A 24,112-nucleotide genomic window follows, 5' to 3' on the forward strand; every position below is an offset into this window, starting at 1 on the left:
CACACATCCCACCACCCTACTTTAATATTTCCTGTCAGGACACAATATGTACAGGCACTCCTGTATCTAGCGTCACTTTATGGACATACAATCAATCGAAATAAGCTGTCTTGGGAAATTATTTTTATTGTGTATTTTAATGATTATACTTTTTATATTATTCTGTTTATTTTGTACTGTATCGGATTCACAGTAACAATTAGTTCTTCTGCTTTACACTTGTTCACTAGCGTTTCGATATGCTTTAACGATGGTGTTAGGGTGCACTGTTTTGTGCAGGTTAATCCCATCATCTAAAGCCTGCTTGCCATTGGCCTGAGTTGGAAAGTAAACTGCTACCAAAATGACCCCAGAGAACTCACGTGGTAGGTAAATGCATGGCACTTTACTGCTAGATATTCCAGGTCTGGTGAGCAGAATTGGGACAGCACTGATGTATCTATGCAAAGAAGAGTTAATCATGAGGCATACTCCTCCACCTTTACTTTTGAGTAACTCTATAGATCTATCCTGATGGACTCATCAAACTCGATTGCTGCATCCAGTACAGAAGGGGTTAACCAGTATTCTGTGAAACAAAGGACACACACGGTCCTAATATCCCTCAGATACAGCACCCTAGCTCTGAAATCGATTTTATTCACCAGAGACTGCACTCTTGCCTGCAAGATATTCGGTATAGGGAGTTTAAAACCTCGTCCTTACATGCATTTGTAACCCTGATCTACACCTATGCTTTGTCTGCGGTATCTTCTGTGGGTATTTCCAATCACAATCGGTGTTGCTTCCATCAGTTTTAACCAGCAATAGTTTGTTTAAATACATTAAGACATCTTTGTTGACTGTACTGACCTTGGAAGCAAATGTGCTTTTTAGCTGTATCAGGCTGAAAGGGGAATATTTAATCAAATCAGCTGAGAGTACTGCTGCTACTTGAGTCGTGCCCAGTCGCCCCTGTTACATACCCCGTAACTGGGTGTCTAACCAGCAGAGAAAGAAGAATCCGTTGGAGTCTGGTGGTACCAAACTAAAGGTGTTTATTAATAAAAATAAGCTAAACCATATCAATAATGCAAATATACATATAAAACAGTTAGCAGTAATAAACCTAAAAGTGTAGGAATAATAATAATAAGCAATAATAAACAAGCTCTATCGATGTCTCGGGGGTAAATGAATTGTCATAGAATATAAAGTTCAGTTCAGTTCATGAGTGCTGATGTAGTTATGGTTGTTGTGTTGTAATCGTGAGAGAGAGAGAGAGAGAGGAGAGAGGAGGAGAGAGAGAGAGAGAGAGAGAGAGAGAGAGATGAGAGAGAGAGAGATGAGGAGAGAGAGAGAGAGAGAGAGAGAGAGAGAGAGAGAGAGAGAGAGAGAGAGAGAGAGAGAGAGAGAGAGAGAGAGGAGAGGAGAGAGAGAGAGAGAGAGAGAGAGAGAGAGAGAGAGAGAGAGAGAGAGAGAGAGAGAGAGTGAGGAGAGGAGAGAGAGAGAGAGAGAGATAACAGCTACAGTCAGGCAAACCCTTTGTTTGCTTTCTTAATCCGTCATATCGGTGTGGTCATTCAGTTATGACCTCTCCGTCCTTCTGCTAGAACCACTCTTCTGTGGTGGTCTCGTCACTCTGGCATGAGTGGACACACACCACAAGTCCCCACCGGCCCTGCTTTTACACAGATAGCCTTAATGACCAACCTCCTGATTCGGTCTTCGAAGCCCCCACCTTTCTTGTGGGTTCCAACATTCAATCAGTGTCCACTGGCATGTCTGGAGGGTGTCTCTCCAGACCTGTCCTTTTATCCCTACTAACGGGGACTCAGCTATCCATCACTCCTGAATTACTGTGTCCATCAAATAAGGCCACTCCTTCAGTCCACTGAGGAATGTTATTGAGCAAAACAGTAGAAGATAAATAACACTTGCAGAAGTCATAATACAGTGACATCAACAGTCTCTCTCCCCCTCTTATCTGTAGCACATGTTCTTGCCTGTGCTTTATCTCTCTCTCATGGTTAGCATAGCAACAGTAATAGTTTGTGGTTCTCAGGAGGGGGATGGTTAACTCTGTACCCCATTGGTCCATCAGGACTGTTCATCACTCATAACACCCCAGAACCAGAAGCCTTACCCAATTATACAACATCTACTGCATCCCCTTTAACTATCCTACTTGTAATCTCCTCAAAGATTTATTACAAGTCCATCTGGCAGGATTTTCCCTTAAGGAAACCATGCTGTCTTTGTACAATCTTGTCCTGTCACACCAAGTACTCCATTATCTCATCCTTAACAATTGAGTCTAACATCTTCCCAACCACTGAGGTCAGCCTAACTGGTCTATAATTTCCTTTCTGCTGCCTTCCTCCTTTCTTAAAGACATTTGCAATTTTCCAGTCCTCTGGCACCATGCCAGAGTCCAATAATTTTTGAAAGATCATTTCTGATGCCACCCAATTTCTAACGCTACCTCTTTCAGAACGCTAGGGTGCAGTTCCTCTGGTCCGGGTGACTTATGTACTTTCAGGTCTTTCAGCTGTTTGCCTGCCTTAGGTCCGAGCAGAAAGGTCATTGTCTGGGTGCTCGGCCTAGTAAACCACCCCCCCCCCCAACCCTGATTTCACAATGAATTCTGGATTGCCTTCATGTGCATCATCTATTCCTCAGGGTGGAACTCAGAGCAGTTGAGGGAGCCAGCTGTTCGATTACCAGACCCTGGCAGATGTGGCCAAGTGTGTCATTCTGTCTCCCATGCACCAATAGGAAGCAGCGTGTCACTGAGACAGAGGGACCAAGGAGAGGGTCCCGCCCTATCTGCAGAGCACTGGACTCTGGTCATACAGTCTGGAGATGCACGAACATAACCATATCTCAAGTCTGGAATTGGACAATATCTATTGTACCATTCACTCTGTGAGCCCATGGACATGCCAGCAGAAACACATTTACATCCAGTGGCCCAGAAGGCTGTACATAAATGCTGCTCCCATCCAGGTGATGAACCTGAGGCTACAACATGGAGCTTGGAGAAGGCTGGGCTCCCTGGATCCTGGCTCATTCAGATGCTGCAACACAGGAGACACATTCCCAGCAGAGGAAGGAACATCCTGAAGCTTTAGGATGACTCTTGCGGGTGTTGATAGTCAGAGAGCATGACATCACGTTTCAGTGTCCGCACCAGTAGAAGGTTCCACTTAGAGCCAAGCAAACAAATATTGTGAGTAATATGGGGATTAAGGGCAAAGAGCAGATGGTCCTCACACCTTGGGTCTCCTGGACCCAAGCACTGGAATAAGCCACCCTTCCTGTTTCCCTTTTGGAACGAGTGGCAGTGGCCCACTCAGTCTGCATGATGCAGGTGCAATTAACCCTTTCCATTGCTCCTGTGCATAAAGGTAATTGTGAGTGTGACAATAATCTTGACTTTGGAAAAAAGATGCTATTGCTTATAGGAGTAATCATGAGCCTGCAGAATTATGAGAATCAATATCAAATTGTCTAACTTTAGGAAAAATGCTCTTTCCACTCATATCAGAATTGATCATTTCTGCTTGTACTATTTTGGCTCCTGTGGGCAATGTATTACATAGACACTGAAGCAAAGACTGATACCAAATAGACTGCAAATTTTAGAAAAGTGACATAAAAATCACAAAATATTATAACCTGGTAATCAGCGGGTTGAATAGCATTTATTGGGAAAGAAACAATTAATGTTTCAAGTTCTGAAAACTGCTGATGTTTTCTGCTATTATTTGCACTTTTGGATTTTGAAGGAAAGTTTTTATTGGTTCTTTGAGTTTCAAACCAATACCGCTTAATGCCCCTTAACCATGCTCTGCAGGAACCAGAAATTTGTCTTCTATACAAGCTGTTGGAGGAGAGAGTGAAGGGAGAGTGGAAGGAGAGGGAGTGAGAGGGAGAGATGAAATTTATATTATTTTTAAACTCTACCACTTTGAATTTATTATGTGTTCAGCATTGAAATACTCAGAATACTGCAATATAATGCTCCAATGTACAGTGTCCATCATCAAGAACCCACATCATCCAGGCTATGCCCTCTTCTTGCTATTACCATCAGGCAGGAATTACAGGAACCATGGGAGAAAGGGAAGGAGGAGGGGCACCAAAGGGAGGTGTTGCTCTTCCAACCTGGGAGTGGCCTCCATGGTGGTAGAGGAAGTCACAAACTGACATATTGGAATGGGACTGGAAAATAGAAAGAAAATGGGTGCCCCCTCACCATTTTAACCAATTTTTCCAAGAGTACCATTGAAGGTGTCCTGGCCAGCTGCATCACCACCTGGTATGGGATTTTTGAGGCATCTGACCAATAGTGGCAGAGTGTAAGACCAGAGGGCACAGCCTCAGAATCAAAGGATGTCCCTTTGGAACAGAGATGAGGAGCAATTTCTGCAGCCACGGATGGTTGTGGAGGCCAAGTCCAGTGGGAATAAAAGGGGCCATTTCTTGTCTGCCAGTTTCTAGTGGTATTCCTCAGCGGTCAGTGTTGGGACTGTTATTTCACACATTGTTTCTAGATTGAGGAATTCATCAGGACTGGATAGGAAGGGGACTGAAACCAGAATGAGATGGGGGGAGCACAAGCTGGTAGGTGAGAGGTGAGACCAGGTGAGGGATATGGTGGGTGGGGCATATGTGGCTATGGTGGTGAGTTAGAGAGCAGCAGGTATGACAAAGTGTGGACAGCGAGGGAGAGCCTCACCAAGCACCCAGCAAAGAGAAAATTAAAAATTGTCCAAGTAGATTGGAGATTAAAGGTTTGGAAATGTGATCACACCATTTTCTAAATGAGCAAGAGAGAAGCCAGAGTTTGATGGTGGATTTGGCTGGGCTATCAAGGAATTGATGTACATCTTTATAAAAAATGTCCCCCAATTCAATAGCTGGTCGAGAAGCTTTATGCCCCTTAAGCAATCCTAGTGTGTTACATGTTTGACCACAGGGACAGTGCTGTATCAACTTAGGAACGCACTCAATACCAATTTGGCAGCCTGCCGAACAAGGAAAATGCTGGGACCTGTAATGAAAGATGCAATAACAGAACAAAATAATAATATTAAGATTTATGAACAAGGTGTCATATTTGAAGATTTTAGTAGGTTTTGAGAATGTGACTACAGAATAGATAACAGATCCAGCAGGCATCATGTTTTGACTTTGTGTTACACGGGGGCGACGGAGGAGAACCCAAGTGCAGGACACTGGCACGTCGACTCAGTTGTGGAGGCTGGCATAGACCTGAGCATAGAGCAGAAACCAGAGGGATCTTGACAAGGAGACGGGATTCACAGGGACTCTCTAGGAACTAGAGCGGAACTTAGAACTACCGGCCTAATCGGAACAGGGAACGAAGTATCACACGATAATTGACCAACGAACTGGCAAACTGTGATAGAGTCGCCATCGTATTTATTTCCTAGTCTCTGATGAGATCCAGATGTACGGTAATTGGGTAACTAGCAGCAATTGACTGAAATTGGGGCATAATAATCGGGGAGAAAGAAGTGTTAAAGGGGAACGGCCAACCGGAACTATGACAGTACACTCCCCCCCCCCCCCAAATGGGAGTCTCCCGGCGTTCCTCCAGGTCAGTCTGGATGGTCCCGCTGGAAGTCCTGGATGAGGGAAGGGTCTAGGATAAAGGACCGAGTGACCTAGGAACGATCTTCAGGACCGTACCCCTCCCAGTCCACCAGGTATTGGAGATCCTTGCCCCGACGGCGCACATCTAGCAGTCATCGGACGGTGTATGCCGGATGGTTGTCAATGAGCTGGACAGGGGGGAGGAGTGTCAGCTGGGGGACACAAAGGGCTGACAGAGACTGGTTTTATCTGGGACACATGAAAAGTTGGGTGAAAACGCATGGACTTGGGCAGCATGAGGCGGACGGCTGTGGGGTTGATAATCCTTTCGACCTTGAATGGTCCCAAGAAGCGGGGGGTGGGGGGCGAGTTTCCTAGGTTCGCATTTGAGCGGGATGTCCTTGACGGAAAGCCACATCATCTGCCCCGGTTGGTACTCTGGTGCTGGAGTCCGGTGTCGGTCAGCCGTTTTCTTATTTCGGTTTGTCGATCTGAGTGGGGGCGTGCGAGTCTCCTCCCAAACCCTCCGGCACCGATCAACATGGTCCCGAAACGACGGTACCGCGATCTCTTCTTCCTGTGCGGGGAACAGCGGGGGTTGGTACCCAAGGGAGCATTCGAATGGGGACCTCCCAATGGCAGGACTCACCAGGGAGTTGTGGGCGTACTGAACCCACGGGAGATGGTCGCTCCAGGTTGACAGGTGGTTTGCCGTTACACAACGTAACGTCGCCTCCAGGTCTTGGTTGACCCATTCCTTTCGTCTGGGGGTGGAAGCCGGACGACAGGCTGACCGTTGCACCTAAGGCTTGACAGAAGGCCTTTCATACCTGTGAGACGAACTGGAGACCTCGATCGGATATGATGTCCGCGGGGATTCCGTGGAGGCGGAGGACGAGGCCGGCGAGAAGATCTGCGGTCTCCTGCGCTGAAGGTAGTTAGGGAGGGCCACAAAATACACTGACTTGGAGAAACGATCCACAGTGAGTACGGCAGTGTTTCCATGTGACGAGGGTAGGCCGGTGATGAAATCTAAAACGATGTGGGACCAGGGACAGGTACGGGACGGAGTAATCCCGCAGATGGCCGATGGGAGGCTTTTCCACGGGCGCAGACGGAACATGCGGAAACATGGTGTGGTGAACTACATATACCTGTCTGGCCACGCCCCCCCCCCCCCCCCCGCCGCTGACTGCTCCTGTGGCTCCTCCCACTGACCCCGGTATAAAGGCGATTGGAGACACAGCCTGGGTCTCAGTCTCCAGGATGTAGTGTGGTGGTCAATTGCTGCTTGTTCTTTTTCCAGCCAATGAAAGCCTATATCTCGCCTCAGGTCTCCCAGAGTTACTGATGGTGCATCACATAGGAACGAGTGTCAACGTCCATGGAGGGCCACCAGAAATGCCTCTTCAGGAGGGTCAGGATCCGATCGACTCCGGGGTGGCAGGCGGAGCTAGAAGTGTGCCCCCACTGTAGGTCCTGTGATCGAACAGCATCGGGTACAAAGAGGCGATTGGGAGGTCCTGTGCCTGGGTCGGGTTGCGTCCTTTGGGCCTCTGACTTTGGACTCGATCTCCCATGTGAGGGCAGCCACTACACAGGATGGTGGAAGAATGGTCTCGGGGGTGGGAAGATCCTCCTCGGAATCGTATTGGCGGGGGAGGGCATCGGGCTTCCTGTTCTTGGACCCCGGACGTTAGGTGAGGGAGAACCTGAATCGGCCAAAAAATAAAGCCCAACGGGCCCGGCGGGAATTCAGGCGTTTGGCGGTCTGGATATATTCCAGGTCTTGTGGTCTGCCCAGACGTTGAATGGGTGATCCGCCCCCTCCAACCAATGCCTCAACTCTTCAAAAACCAGTTTGACCGCTAGTAGCTCCCGATTTCCCACGTCGTAGTTTTGTTCAGCGGGAGATAGTCGGCGAGAGACACGGCACAGGGATGTAGTTTCTGATCCGGGCCCGAACGTTGGGACAGTACCGCTCCCACCCCGGAGTCAGAGACGTCAACCTCCACAATGAACTGACAGGAGGGGTACGGCTGAATTAGAACGGGGGCAGACGTGAAACGCCTCTTCAGTTCGGCGAATGCTGGGTCCGCCTCGGATTTCCAAAGGAAAGGTGCGGCAAGTGAGGTAAGTCGGGTAAGGGGAGCCGCCACCTGACTGTAGTTTCTGATGAACTAGCGATAGAAGTTCGCAAACCCCAGGAATCGTTGGAGTTGCTTGCAGTCCGTGGGTTTGGGTCACTCCACCACAGCCCGGATCTTCTCGGGATCAGCTCTCACCTGCCCCCTCTCGATGATATAACCTAGGACGCTGACCGAGGGGACGTGGAATTCGCATTTCTCCGCCTTTACGAATAATTTATTCTCCCCCAGCCTCTGCAGGACTTGACGGACATGGTGCACGTGTTGCTGGGGATTGCTGGAAAAGATCAGGATGTCATCCAGGTAGACAAACACAAAGCGGTTAATGAAGTCTTTTAGTACATCGTTAATCAAGGCTTGAAAAACTGCGGGGGCATTGGTGAGGCCGAAAGGCATGACGAAGTGTCTAACTGGGTATTGAAAGCCGTCTTCCACTCGTCCCCCTCCCTTATCTGGACCAAAGATGGTTGCTGTATGAAGTGGCTCGAACGCAGAACTTGAGGCAGTGGGTACTTAACTCCAATATAACTCGGTGTCCTGCCATGTGCAGAAGTTCGCTGATGACACGGCCATAGTGGGGTGTGTCAGGAATGGACAGGAGGAGGAGTATAGGAAACTGATACAGGACTTTGTGATATGGTGCAACTCAAACTACCTGCGTCTCAATATCACCAAGACCAAGGAGATGGTGGTGGACTTTAGGAGATCTAGGCCTCATATGGAGCCAGTGATCATTAATGGAGAATGTGTGGAGCAGGTTAAGACCTACAAATATCTGGGAGTACAGTTAGACGAGAAGCTAGACTGGACTGCCAACACAGATGCCTTGTGCAGGAAGGCACAGAGTCGACTGTACTTCCTTAGAAGGTTGGCGTCATTCAATGTCTGTAGTGAGATGCTGAAGATGTTCTATAGGTCAGTTGTGGAGAGCGCCCTCTTCTTTGTGGTGGCGTGTTGGGGAGGAAGCATTAAGAAGAGGGATGCCTCACGTCATAATAAGCTGGTAAGGAAGGCGGGCTCTGTCGTGGGCAAAGTACTGGAGAGTTTAACATCGGTAGCTGAGCGAAGGGCGCTGAGTAGGCTACGGTCAATTATGGAAAACCCTGAACATCCTCTACATAGCACCATCCAGAGACAGAGAAGCAGTTTCAGCGACAGGTTACTATCGATGCAATGCTCCTCAGACAGGATGAAGAGGTCAATACTCCCCAATGCCATTAGGCTTTACAATTCAACCGCCAGGACTTAAGAACTTTTTTTAAAGCTGTTATTAATGCTTTTTGAGATAGTGATTTAGATGCATATCATATTTTTACTGAGTTAAGTATTGTATGTAATTAGTTTTGCTACAACAAGTGTATGGGACATTGGAAAAAAGGTTGAATTTCCCCATGGGGATGAATAAAGTATCTATCTATCTATCTATCTACTTGTTCTTATGGTTATATGATTAAGGCCTCGGTAATCAATGCAGGGACGGAGAGAACCATCCTTCTTCCCCACAAAGAAGAATCCAGCGCCCAACGGGGAGAATGAGGGTCGAATAATGCCCGCCGCAAGAGACTCACTAATATATTTCTCTATGGCTTCTTTCTCAGGCCGGGACAAGTTATACAGGCGACTGGTAGGTAACGAGGCCCCGGGGAGAAGGTCGACAGCACAGTCATACGGGCGGTGTGGAGGCAAGGAAAAGGCACGTTGCTTGCCTAATACCTGTGCCAGGTCGTGGTATTCTGTGGGAACTCTGGACAAGTCGAGGGTTTCAAAGACAGGCGAGGTCGCTGTATCCTCCCTAGGGGATAGGGCCGACTGCAGACAGGTGGCGTGGCAAAACGGGCTCCAGCTGGCTATCCTCCCAGTAGACCAATCAATGCAAGGATTATGGCGGCGTAACCAGGGGTATCCATTACTATCGGGGCTTGAGGAGAGGAGATAAGGTTAAATTGTATCTGCTCCCGATGATTCCCAGAGAGGATCAAAGACAGTGGCAGAGTAAGGTGTGTGACTCGAGCCAGAAGTCTTCCGTCCAGTGCCCGGGCTTCCAGAGGGGTAGACAACAGCTCCCAGCCTGGGCAGCTATGTTTTCATCCAATGGATTCCCCTCAGCACCGGAGTCTATCAAGGTAGACAAGGACAGGGACTGTTGGTTGTAGGTTACAGTAGCTTGGATCTGCATCCAGGTTTGGGGAACTGAAGGGAGTGCCGTCTGATTCACCAGAACAGTTGGAGTGGGGGCTACACTAGCAGATGGGGAAGAGAGGCTGGCTGAAGATGGTAAGGTGGGCCGTAGGATGACCTAAGGATGACCGGTCTTTTCTCTCAGACATTCTCGAAGTCCATTATCTACCCTGGTGTCTAGAGAGACCAAAGAGTCCAGGCTGTTTGCATCATCCCTGGCCGCTAATTCATCTTTTATCTTGTCAGAGAGACCCTGTCGAAACACTTCCTGTAGTGCTTCGTCATTCCACCCAGAGTCGGCTGCTAAAGTTCGGAACTACGGAGTATTTCGCTACGCTTCGCGAGCACTGACAGAGTCAGAAGGCGCCTAGCAGCATCCTTCCCGCGAATGGGCTGTTCAAAAACCTTCCTCATTTCGGAGATGAAGGTGGAGAAGGAGGAACAGATCTCTGGCTGGTTGTCCCAGATAGCGGTGGCCCATGATAAGGCATCCCCTCGTAACAGCCCCATGATGCACGCAATTTTTGATCTGTCCGAGCTGTACGTACGTGGCTGTTGCTCAAAAGCCAGAGAGCACTGCAGTAAGAAAGCCCGGCACTTCCCAAGGTCCCCAGCGTAGGGATCTCGTTCGGGTATGTAAAGCTCTCGAGGTAATTGTGTTGCCGAGCCAAGGGGCGTACCCACCGCAGGCTGTGTGGTTTGGTCAGACTGGGTTCTTGGAAGGGTCGGAGTAAGGGGAGTGGAGACCCGGTCAACCTGCTCACTGACCTTTTTTACATCCTCGGATAGGGTACGAAGATCTTTCATGACTTCTCTGAGTAGTTGATCATGTATGCCCAGTAGGGAGTCCTGGCTAATGAGGGCCTGTTGCACCGGGTCCATGTCCGCTGGGTTCATTCTGGCCGGTTCGGTCTGTTACATGGGGGCAACGGAGGAGAAGCCAAGTGCAGGACACTGGCACGTCGACTCAGTTGGGGAGGCTGGCGTAGACCTGAACATAGAGCAGAAACCAGAGGGATCTTGACAAGGAGACGGGATTCACAGGGACTCTCTAGGAACTAGAGCGGAACTTAGAACTGCCTGTTCTAATCTCAACATGGAACAAAGTATCACACGAGAATTGACCAACGACCTGGCAACCTGTGATAGAGTCGCCATCGTTTTTATTTCCCAGTCTCTGATGAGAGCCAGATGTACGGTAATTGGGTAACTAGCAGCAATTGACTGAAATTGGGGTATAATCGGGGAGAAAGTGTTAAAGGGGAACGGCCAACCGGAACCATGACATTTTGAATGTTTTCAATAAGTCCCATTGAAGACCTTGTTAAGTCAGTTGGAGTTTGATGTAATATTCTGACATGAACTGGGAACTGGTAATTGGACAAAAACCAAAGAATAGGAATCAATGTCCCTCTCAGGTCATCAGGCTGTGTCTGATCGGTTACAGCAGGGATCAGCACTTGGCATTCAACCTCTCAGGAACTACAGCAACATTTTGACTGAGAGGATCAAATGCTGTATTTCTAGGTTTGCTGACAGGACCTGACTGGGTTGGATGAAGAATCTGAAGGAGAATGAAAAGGGGTTTCAGTGAGATAAAGACAAACTGACTGAGGGCACAGGAATGTGGCACAGTACAGAAGAGTGTTTGAAATGTTGAGAGATTGAATAATGTTAATGTTCAAAGGATCCCATGTGTTCTCACACTGAAGTCAATCAATGCCAACGTGCAGGTGAAACAAGTAATTAGGAAGACAAATTTTGGGATTTATTGAGAAAAGATATGAGTTCAGGAGTAAAGACAGCTTACCACAATTGCAGTATATAAGGCCCTGTCTGGGTTTGTCAAACTCTGGTTCCCTGTCTCCCTGGGGTCCCCCATTCACCCTGTCTGACATCTGTGCATTAGATGTCACCCTACCCAATGAAGCTACAACAAGAGCAAGCTGTGACGAATTCAAGTACAAAAATCAGTTATGTACCTCACCCAAAGTTTCCCAGGAAGTTTACACATATATCTTGTAGGCTGGACAGCTAGCCTTCAAACCTCTGCAGAACACTGCTGGTGTACATGTCAGATGGCCTGCAAAAGTTCTGGTTCCATGACTGGAGACACAGATGAAACCAAGTTGATATGAGCAGTACAGCAGAAGGAAGTGGGCAATATTGTCAATACAATTGTTAACCATACAACTATATTGGTTGCAATCTAAAATTAAGTTCACCACTGCGGATTGGTGATAACATCTGCTCCTCACTGATGATCAGCACTGGTACACCTCAGGGGTGTGTGCTTAGCCCACTGTTCTACTCTGTCTATACCCGTGACAGTGTGGCTAGGTACAGCTCAAATACCATCTATAAATTTGCTGAATGATACAACCATTGTTGGTAGAATCTCAGACGGAGACGAGGGGGCTACAACAACCTTGCACTCAACGTCAGTAAGACGAAAGAGCTGATTGTGGACTTCAGGAAGGGTAAGACAAAGGAACACATACCAATCCTCATAGAGGGATCATTAGTGGAGAGAGTGAGTAGTTTCAAATTCCTGGGCGTCAAGATCTCTGAGGACCTAACCTGATCCCAACATATTAATGCAGCTGCAAAGAAGGCAAGACAGTGTCTATACTTCATTAGGGGTTTGAACAGATTTGGTATGTCAACAAAAACACTCAAAAACTTCTTGCAAGGTACCGTGGAGAGCATTCTGAATTCATAGCGTGGATCATTGTCTGGTATGGGAGGGTGGGTGGACTACTACACAGGATTGAAAGAAGCTGCAGAGGGTTATAAATTTAGTCAGCTCTGCCTTGGGTACTAGCCTACAAAGTACCAAGGACATTTTCAAGGAGCGGTGTCTCAGAAAGGCAGTGTCCATTGTTAAGAACCTCCAGCACGCAGGGCATGCCCTTTTCTCACTGTTACCATCAGGTAGGAGGTACAGAAGCCTAAAAGCATACACTCGGTGATTTAGGAACAACTTCTTCCCCTATGCCATCCAACTCCTAAACGGGCATTGAATCACGATCACAACCTCAACTTTTAATACATATTATTTGTTTTTGCTTGTTTTAATATATTCGTTGTACATACACTGTAATTTAATTATTTATTTCCTCCTTCTATATTTTGTATTGCATTGAACTGGAAGTTATTAAATTTCACAACACACGTCAGTGATAATAAATCTGATTCTGATTCATTAAAATGATGGAAATATTAGATACATTTCTTAGATATGTAAACCTTAGCAGGGATGCGGACTTTAGCAATGTTATAACTATAAACTATCTTCTAATATCCTTGTTTTCTGTTAATTGCATTATTGTAAGGTGATTTTGGTGTACAGAATTACTAAATATATGAGCAACATACTTAAATGCAAACAGTACATATTTAAACCACTGTGAAGGACAACAGTCACGGACTGATAGAGTAATTCAGCATAGGAACAGGCCCTTTCACCCAACTCATTCATCAAGTAATTTCTCTGGCAACAGGTTTCATACACTCACCTCCTTCTGCATGAAGTTGTTGCTCTTCAGGTGCCTGTTAGATTTCCCCCTTCACATTTTCAACCTATGCCTGAAGACTGTATCCACCACTGAAGGATAAGCTCTCTGTCTCCTGTGATGGTGTGTTTCTCAGTGAGTAACCAACAGTTTTCTGAATGTTGCATAATTTAAATTATAAAGACTCATTGCAAGTACTTTATTATGGATTAAACATCTGATGGATGTGAGTGGGTAATATGTCAGAAGGTTTGGTCTGCATTTTGTGACTTCAACAATTTACTTTTGTTCCTGTTTCCATTTATTCATTTAAATATATTCATGCCAAATTGCTTTTTGCACAATTCTGCTCAACATAAATTTTATTTTACAAAAGATTATACAATAGTTGAATATATTTTAATGACATCACAACTCAAGATGACACACTACTTAATGCATCAACCTATTTTTGGGTATTTGAATATTGATACATTTCACATGTCAATGTTTTTAATCTTAATAAAGCAAGTATCATATGGTGGGTGCTGGTGGCAGACCCAAATGCAAGACACAGACACTGAAGTGCTCGGAACAGGACAGGACTAGAGACTAGAGTTAGGGATGTGACAGGATGGGGACTAGGAGCTGAGACGAGAACACAGACTTGGGGTAGGACATTGGCTAGGAAAGCGGGACCAGGACAAGGAACTTGGAACTAGGATCCTGGGCTTGGACTTCGAGCCAGAGACTGGACAAGGACCCAGTACCTGGGTCTTGACTCGGGCTCGGACTCCAGAAGTAGGCGAAGACATGACATAGTCTTGGAAGACAGGAACCTCAGAACACAAAGCGGGAAGTCTTGACTTGGTCTTGGGGAGGACAGGAACACAGAGCCTTTGGTCTAGAGCACAGGAACACAGAGCCTTGGACTTGAGAGACAGGAACATGGAACACAGAGCTGGGACCAGTCCTTGGGAACAGGATGTAGGGCCGGGACTCATACACAGAATGCTGAACACGACGAGACGGTTCCTAACACTAGATAGCGGCAAACAGCCAGACCTACCTAGTGAAGGCATGGACACAGAGACAGTTCCAACTCAACGATAGACAGTTCCTTATCTCGACACAGCAAGGCTCCGGTCTCGCTCTGGTGAGTAAACTTGACAAGGTTGCAGGCGAGGTTCCAGACACAGGTTGCAGGCAAGGCTTCAGAAGGAAGGGGAAGGGAACAGTCCAGACTCAGGGTAACAGCAAAGATGGCCTGGCTTACCCAACAGAGGCAAGGACAGGAAGGGACAGATCCAACTGCAGGGTAACAGCAAAGACAGCCTGACTTACCCCACAAAAGCAAGGACAATATACCAACAAGACAAACCAGCAACTACACTCAAACCCAGGGCCACTTATATTCCCAACGATCAAGACGAGCATCAGGTGCCTATGATTAAGCCCAACTGAAACAAGGGACAGCTGGAAGACCCGGAGTCCGGACATTACGGACCGGACCGTGACAGCAAGGAGGTCGACCAATGCAATGCCTGGGAAAAAATTGCAGAAGAACACTCTAAATACAAAGGTGATCAATTATGTTTCCCCACATTATACAGAGAATGTTGCAGAAAAATGAGGAGACATGATTATCATGAATTTAAACTGTATATAAACATAATGCAGTTATCTACTTTAAACCAGGGCTGGATGTTTTATGGAAGATGAAATGACAATTATTTATTCTACTTCTGGATTCTCAGACCACATCACCATGGGAACAATGAATGAAACAATTTGTCGCAAGAGTACAAAGGGTCAAGCAAATTACATAATACGCTCTAACAATGTTTAACTGACTGTTCTGCATTTTTTGTACCTTCAGCAATCTCCGATCTAGATTGTTTACTTATAGAATTGCACAATTAGAATAAGAATTTAAAGAAAGATTCTGAACAGGGTTTTGAGTGGGATTTTGTATAGTGGTCAGAATACTATTTGGAGTGGGACTTGGAGCGGGACGTGGAGCGGAACATGTTTTTGGAGTGGGACATGGAGCGGGACGTGTTTTTGGAGTGGGACATGGAGCGGGACGTGTTTTTGGAGCGGGTGGTGGAGCAGGACATGGAGCGGGACATGTTTTTGGAGTGGGACGTGGAGCGGGACGTGTTTTTGGAGTGGGACGTGTTTTTGGAGCAGGACGTATTTTTGGAGCGGGACGTGTTTTTGGAGCGGGACGTGTTTTTGGAGCAGGACGTGTTTTTGGAGCGGGACGTGTTTTTGGAGCGGGACGTGTTTTTAGAGCGGGACGTGTTTTTGGAGCAGGACGTGGAGCCGGACGTGGAGCAGGACGTGGAGTGGGACTTGCGGTGGGACTTGGAGAAGGACTTGGACCGCCAATTGAATCGGAATCTGAAGTGGAATTGGAGGTCTGATTCCACACTGGAATACTTGTTTGCCTTGGGGCTACAGGTATATCACAATGAAGAGAATACCTAGATGATTTACTGCAAATTGCCATTGTTTTAAGGCAGGCAAAGCAAAATTCCACTTTGCATCTGATGCACACGACATATTTGCACTTATCTTGATGTTGCATAAGCAACGCACAAGTGGGACAAGCACGGATTTTTGGACAATTTTGAATATTACTGTAAGGTAAAGTTTTTGTGTCACAATTTTTCAAGGTTTCCAGCTGGATATTAATCCATCCTTCATTCATCATTCAGAACGCGGAGCTGGGCCTTTCCACTCCTTCATATATTGCCAGCAAAATTCAAAAGGAATTCCATCGTTGGCCGTGCAGACTGAACAAGTCACTGATATATCTGTCTCGTCTCTCTGTTCCACTTAACTCCCATACCTAGGACACTAAACAAAGAGTGATGATGAAATTAATAATTAAGAACATTCGCTACTGATAATCCACTGTATATAATAATGTTAAAATCTTAGCTTTTAAATGTGCTTCTTTAAAATTAATGTTAAGACATTTCCTCTATTGCACAGAAATTAAAAGTTTGCTGTAATTTTGACATGAAATGATTATCGCAGTAACAATATCTAGTACCCCCCCCCCACCCCCGTTGGCATTATATTTAAGCAATGGGCAAAGTACTAAATACATTGAGAGATTTTGGGAGTGATATTCAACTGACAAACATAGAAACACAGAAAACCTACAGCACAATACAGGCCCTTCGACCCACAAGTTTGTGCCGAACATGTCCCTACCTTAGAATTTACTAGGCTTACCCATAGCCCTCTATTTTTAAGCTCCATGTACCTATCCAAAAGTCTCTTAAAAAATCCTATCATATCTGCCTCCATCACCGTTGCCAGCAGCCAATTCCATGCACTCACCACTCTCTGAGTAAAAAACTTACCCCTGACATCTTCTCTATACCTACGCCCCAGCACCTTAAACCTGGGTCCTCATGTGGCAACCATTTCAGCCCTGGGAAATAGCCTCTGACTATACACACGATCAATGACTCTCATCATCTTATACACCTCTATCAGGTCACCCCTCATCCTCCATTACTCCAAGGAGAAAAAGCGGATTTCACTCAATCTATTCTCATAAGGCATGTTCCCCAATCCAGGCAACATCCTTGTAAATCTCCTCTGCACCTTTTTTATGGCTTCCACATCCTTCCTGTAGTGAGGCAACCAGAACTGAGCACAGTACTCCAGGTGGGGTCTGACCAGGGTCCTACATAGCTGCAACATTACCGCTCGATTCCTAAATTCAATTCCACAATTAATGGAGGTCAATGCACTGCATGCCTCCTTAACCACAAAGAGTAAGGGTCCCAGAACAGATCCCTGAGGCACTCCACTGGTGACCAACCTGCATGCAGAATATGACCCATCTACAACCACTCTTTGCCTTCTGTGGGCAAGCCAGTTCTGGATCCATAAAGCAGTGTCCCCTTGGATCCAATGCTTCCTTGCTTTCTCAATAAACCTTGCATGGGGTACCTTATCAAATGCTTTGCTGAAATCCATATACACAACATCTACTGCTCGTACTTCATCAATGTGTTTAATCACATCCTCAAAAAATTCAATCAGGCTCGTAAGGCAGGACCTGCCCTTGACAAAGCCATGCTGACTATTCCTAATCATATTATATCTCTCCAAATGTTCATAAATCCTGCCTCTCAAGATTTTCTCTATTAACTTACCAATCAGTGAGGTAAGACTCACTGGTCTATAGTTTCCTGGGCTATCTCTACACACTTTCTTGAATAAAGGAATAACATCCGCAACCCTCCAATCCTCCGGAACCTCTCCCATCCTCATTGATGATGCAAAGATTATTGCCAGAGGCTCAGCAATCTCCTCCCTTGCCTCCCACAGTAGCCTGGGGTAAAAACACTCAAAAACTTCTTTTGAGGTACCATGGAGAGCATTCTAAATTCATAGCGTGGATCATTGTCTGGTATGGGAGGGTGGGTGGACTATGACACAGGATTGAAAGAAGCTGCTGAGGGTTGTAAATTTAGTCAGCTCTGCCTTGGGTAATAGCCTACAAAGTACCAAGGACATTTTCAAGGAGCGGTGTCTCAGAAAGGCAGCGTCCATTGTTAAGGACCCCCAGCACCCAGGGCATGCCCTTTTCTCACTGTTACCATCAGGTAGGAGGTACAGAAACCTAAAAGCACACACTCGGTGATTCAGGAACAGCTTCTTCCCCTATGCCATTCAACTCCTAAATGGGCATTGAACGACGATCACTACCTCAATTTTTAATACATATTATTTCTGTTTTTGCTTGTTTTAATATATTAATTGTACATACACTGTAATTTAATTATTTATTTCCTCCTTCTATATTTTGTATTGCATTGAACTGGAAGTTATCAAATTTCACAACACACGTCAGTGATAATAAATCTGATTCTGATTCATTAAAATGATGTAAATATTAGATACACTTCTTAAATATGTAAACCTTAGCAGGGATGCGGACTTTAGCAATGTAATAACTATAAACTATCTTCTAATATCCTTGTTTTCTGTTAATTGCATTATTGTAAAGTGATTTTGTTGTACAGAATTACTAAATATATGAGCAGCATACTTAAATGCAAACAGTACATTTTTAAACCACTGTGAAGGGCAACAATTCTGGAGTGATAGAGTAATTCAGCATAGGAACAGGCCATTTTACCCAACTCATTCAAATAATTTCTCTGGCAACAGGTTTCATACACTCACCTCCTTCTGCATGAAGAAATTGCTCTTCAGGTGCCTGTTAGATTTTTCCCTTCACATCTTCAACCTATGCCTGAAGACTGTGTACACCACTGAAGGATAAGCTGTCTGTCTCCTGTGATGATGTGTTTCTCAGTGAGTAACCAACATTTTTCTGAATTTTGCATGTTTCAAATTATAAAGACTCATTGCAAATAGTATGGATTAAACATCTGATGGATGTGAGTTGGTAACATATAAAAGGGTTTGGGCTATATTTTGTGATTTGATCAATTTATTTACTAGCAAACATGAGGAAATCTGCAGATGCTGGAAATTCAAGCAACACACACAAAATGCTGGTGGAACGCAGCAGGCCAGGCAGCATCTATAGGGAGAAGCTGCCTGGCCTGCTGCGTTCCACCAGCATTTTGTGTAATTTATTTTTCTTTCTGTTTGCATTTCTTGATTTAAATGTACTTATGCCAAATTCCTTTTTACACATACATTTTATTTTATAAAAGATTATAAAATAGTTGAATATATTTTAATAATATTACAACTCAAGATGACACACTACTGAATGCAGCAGCCTATTTTTGGGAATTTGCATATTGATGCAGTTCACATGTTAATATATTTAAACAATAAAACAAGAAAGTCAGCTAATTCTATGTCTGGGAAGTACTTGCAGAAGAACACAGTAAATACAAAGGCAATCAATTATGCTTTCTTCACATTATACACAGAATGTTGCAGAAAATTGAGGAGACATGATTATCATGAATTTAAACTGTATATAAACATAATGCATTAATCCACTTTAAACCAGGGCTGGATGTTTTATGGAAGATGAAATGACAATTATTTATTCTACTTCTGGATTCTCAGACCACATCACCATGGGAACAATGAATGAAACAATTTGTCGCAAGAGTACAAAGGGTCAAGCAAATTACATAATACGCTCTAACAATGCTTAACTGACTGTTCTGCATTTTTTGTACCTTCAGCAATCTCCGATCTAGATTGTTTACTTATAGAATTGCACAATTAGAATAAGAATTTAAAGAAAGATTCTGAACAGGGTTCAGAAGTCAAGTCAAGGGGGTTTTATGCCACCTTTTGACATTGACTTCCTAACTTAAATCCCCTAGTCGGTTCACAAAACATCGAACAGCCCATCCCTTCAGAAAGAGTTACGTAAAGCAAGTGAAACTAAATCTAGTTCATTTTAATAGACTTTTAATGGTGGTACAGCAGCAGTTGAAGTTGCTGAGACCAAAATGGGAAAGATCTATCAAGTGTGCATCATTGGTTTGAACGGCGAAAGAATTATGGTTGATATATTGCAGTCGGAAGCTGAATTTAATGTGATGAAAATCATGACATTTTAAAAATTGCTGATAACCAAACTGCCATCTTTATTATGTACTTGAATAATATATGGGTTTCGGAGATGAAAATTGGCTAGATAGTTTGACCTGCCAGGTTATGGAAGTTGACAATGAGCACCTAGATATTCTATGTAGCTTTGTGGATCAAGGCAGAATTGCTCCCTTTACTTCAAATTCAGTTTCCTCGAGTGAATTCTAGACATTAATATGTTTAATTTTAAAAATCTAACTATTTATTAATCGGAGTTGCTTGATGGTCCACTCTTTTCTCAATTTCTCTCTTTTTAAGGTGTCGGGAGTGTGGATGATCTGCGCCTCATTTTTAGTGACAAGTAACTGGAAAACAAGAAATCATTCTCCCATTACCAGATCAGGGACAAATCCACAATACTCGTCATAACAGAACTAGTTGAAGGAGCAATAGAATAGATTTGAAATGTACTCTGAAGAAGAATTGAACTGTAGTGATCTGTGTTTATATCACATGTGGTATCATTCAGAGACATGAGACGCAATCGTGGCTTTAATGTGTTTATATAAGCTAGTGTGTCCAAAAGTAAATTTGGTTTATTTTCTGATGAAGGATCTGGGCCCGAAACATCGACTATTTCCATAGATGAAGCCTGGCCTGCTGAGTTCTTCCAGCATTTTGAGTGTGTTGCTTGGTATACCTTCAGTGTTTACGTTGACCTTAGTGAGGAGAAATGGGGTTCGATTGAACACTTTGTGTAGAAGAGACAAAAGAGAGCACAGAGGGTAGAATCTGGAGCAAATCAGGATGGGGATGTAAGGTGTAAGGTGATTTGGAGGAATGCAGTGAATCAGTCAGCGTCTATGGAAGGGAATAGTGTTGGCGTGTGGCCAAGTGGTTAAGGCGTTCGTCTAGTTATCTGAAGGTCACTAGTCCTGATCTTATCTCACTAGTCCTTATCTGAAGGTCACTGCATGTGTGTCCTTGAGCAAGGCACTTAACCACACATTGCTCTGCGACGACACCAGTGCCAAGCTGTATGGGTCCCAATGCCCTTCCCTTAGACAACATTGGTGGCGTGGAGAGCGGAGACTTGCAGCTTGGGCAACTGCCGGTCTTCCATGGAAAAAAACAAACCTTGCCCAGGCTTGCACCCTGGAAACTTTCCAAGGTGCAATTCCATGGTTTATTGAGACTAACGGGGGCCTACAAGGGAGGGAATGAACAGTCAAAGAAATCAGAAGAGATTGTTTGTGTGGATGCTCTTTTTTTTCTTGTGCAAATCCTTACTCAGTTATTACAAAATGTGGTTTTATGTCATAATTAGAAAATTTTCCATATTTCTTTTCAACAGTTGGCACATTTTCAGAGAGGTAGTGATATTGCTTGTTTGGTGGGTGGTGGGTGCTGATGCTTCCTGCTGAAGTAAGTGGGGGAGGGGGGGATTGATGTTCTGCTGCTGTTTGTGCATGGGAGGGGGAGAGGGAGCTTTGGGTTCTAACGTTTTACTGCCATTCATTCTTTGGGGTTCTCTTCTGTTTTTGTGGATGTCTGTGAGAGCAAGAATTTCAGATTGTATACTGTATATATTCATTGATATTAAATGGAACCATTGAACCATTTTCCTATTCAACTTTATGACATCAATCTTGATTTTTTTTTGTGCAAAGGGTTTCTTTTCCTTCAGAGGCAGTGAGCATTGTGTTCCAATGCGTCCGGCAACTGGCGATTTGACAAGAATGGGCCAATAGGATTAATTTGGATCCTAATTTAGATGTTGCCAATGGGATTATTTTCAATCCTAATTTCCTGGATGGAAATGATTGAAGTCTCAGATTCCACTCCAGCTCTCATCTTGTTTCAGATCTGAGTGTCAGTTCTCCAACGTAGTGCTGGAGAACCCAAGCAAGGCTGGTTCTGTAGCTGTATCCACCGTGAATTAGCAGACAGGCGATTGATAACATGTCAAGAAGGAACGTAGAGGAAAACTGGACAAAAGGGACAAAATATCCTGTAAACAATCCCGGGAGCGCAATGGGCAATGTGATTCGGGGTTTATTTTGTTCTAAATAGAACCTTCTCTTGTATTATTTTGTATCAATTATGTTTAATTATGTTTTCCTTGTGAAAGTTATGTCACTGATTTTATGTGCCTCTGATGTAGCTGCAAGTAAGCTTGTGCATATGTATACTTGTGCAAATGACTTTGACTTTCATAAAAATAAAATATGTTACTTCAGAAGCCTTGGGCTTGGAGATGAGCTGCTTGTGTTTGAGGCTTCTGTCTGAATACACTATTGGCTTGGCAATAGCTGGCGGTCAACCATTGCTTTTCAGATTGTGTAACTGTTCTCAGTTTTATGCCCCAAAATTCAATGCAGGATCCTTTAAATTTCATCAGATGTTTGAGTGATTTGGAAAAGAATAGAAGTGGCATGATTAGAAAGTTTACAAATGATACTAAACTTAGTGACACTGTATTGTGAAGAATGGTGTCTAAATTTGCAAAAGGATCTAGATCAACTGGAAAAGTGGGCAAGGGAATGGCTGACAGAGTTTAACACAGACAAGTGTGAGGTGTCTATTTAACACAGACAAGTGAAGTGTTGCATTTTGGTTGGGTAAAATGTGGCTGGACCTGCACAGTCAATGATAGGGCCTTGGAGAACATTGTAGAACAGAGACACCTAGAGATACAGCTACAAAAGTTCTCTAAATGTGGTAACACGGTGGTGTCTGAAAAGAGGATGCTGTCCAAGTTGCATGCTATCTTGGACAATGTCTCCCATCCACTCCATAATGTACTGGTTAGGCACAGGAGTACATTCAGCCAGAGACTCATTCCACCAAGATGCAACACTGAGCATCATAGGAAGTCATTCCTGCCTGAGGCCATCAAACTTTACAACTCCTCCCTCAGAGTGTCAGACACCCTGAGCCAATAGGCTGGTCCTGGACTAATTTCCACTTGGAATTATTTACTTATTATTACACTATTCTTGGTTGGTGCGACTGTAATGAAACCCAATTTCCCTCGAGATCAATAAAGTATGTCTGTCTGTCTGTAACACGAGTAGACAGGCATGAAGAAAACATGGGTATGGTTGTTTTCATTAGCGGAGAATTTGAGTAGAGGAGTTGGGACATATTGTTATAGTTGGACAAATCATTGGTTTGTCTACACTTGGACTGTTGTGTTTAGTTCTGGTTGCCAATGTATAAGAAAGATGTGATTAAGATTTGCAGAAAAGATTCATCGAATTGTTGTCTAGATCAGAGGGCTTGAGTTAGAAATAGGGATTGGATAAACAGGGAACAGGTTTCCCAGGTGCAAAGGAGGCTGAGAGGTGATCTTGCAGAGATTTATAAAGTTATGAGAGCCATAGAAAGGGGACATAATGCAATCTTTTTCTAGGTGACAGGAGAAAGATTTAAAGGGGATCTGAGAGACAGGTTTGTTTTATACAGTGCATGGTGGCAATGTGGAACAATCTGCCAGAAGAGATTGCCATTTGATATTCTGGCCAGGGGCATAAGGTGGCAGCAAACTGTGATATCTGTTGAAGTTGTTTATTTCTTTTTGGGTTCAGGCAGATGATTTTGTGCACAAAGAGGGAAGTTAGGGATCCGGTTTGAGTTTAGAGACAGAGATGTGGGGTAATTAGAGGACAGGCTATATTTAGCAGACCCTGCTGCACATTCAAAGGCCAGGGATGTGAACTTGGGGCACCCACGGGTTGGGCCGGAACATCCAGCCAGATGTTGGACCAGCAGGCTAGTGTGGATAAAGGCTGGTAGCACCACCCCCACCCCCAGCCCAGCGAGTTGTCACAGGGTTCCAGAGTTGGGATTCTATGCAGATGGGAAGAATGAGGTCGATGACCTGTTGGCTTCAGAAATTCATGAGACCAAAGTTTGAGGCCTAGTATTCAGGCTTCTGACATCAGTGAGCTCAGAGATCGAAGCCTGGTGTTTGGTGATTGGTGGGTTCTGCGATCAACAACAAGGATCAAGGCCTGAGGGTTCAATCAGAGTTCCGGAGGTTGAGGAGCCCGGATCTGCGAATTGATGCGAGTCCACTGGGGTAGATGACGACCCAATGTCTGCATGTCCGGGTCTGAACCT

The 24,112-nt window shown here is 44.8% G+C and overlaps 1 protein-coding gene across 1 annotated transcript in view; it reads left to right on the forward strand.

Annotated features, from left to right (window-relative positions):
- Positions 1-24,112, forward strand: part of LOC140725436 (E3 ubiquitin-protein ligase DDB_G0292642-like) — a 201,418-nt gene that overhangs the window by 83,216 nt on the left and 94,090 nt on the right. The gene's annotated exons all lie outside the window — the stretch shown is intronic.

This window comes from Hemitrygon akajei, chromosome 3 (genome assembly GCF_048418815.1).
Source record: "Hemitrygon akajei chromosome 3, sHemAka1.3, whole genome shotgun sequence".
Classification (NCBI taxonomy): Eukaryota; Metazoa; Chordata; class Chondrichthyes; order Myliobatiformes; family Dasyatidae; genus Hemitrygon; species Hemitrygon akajei.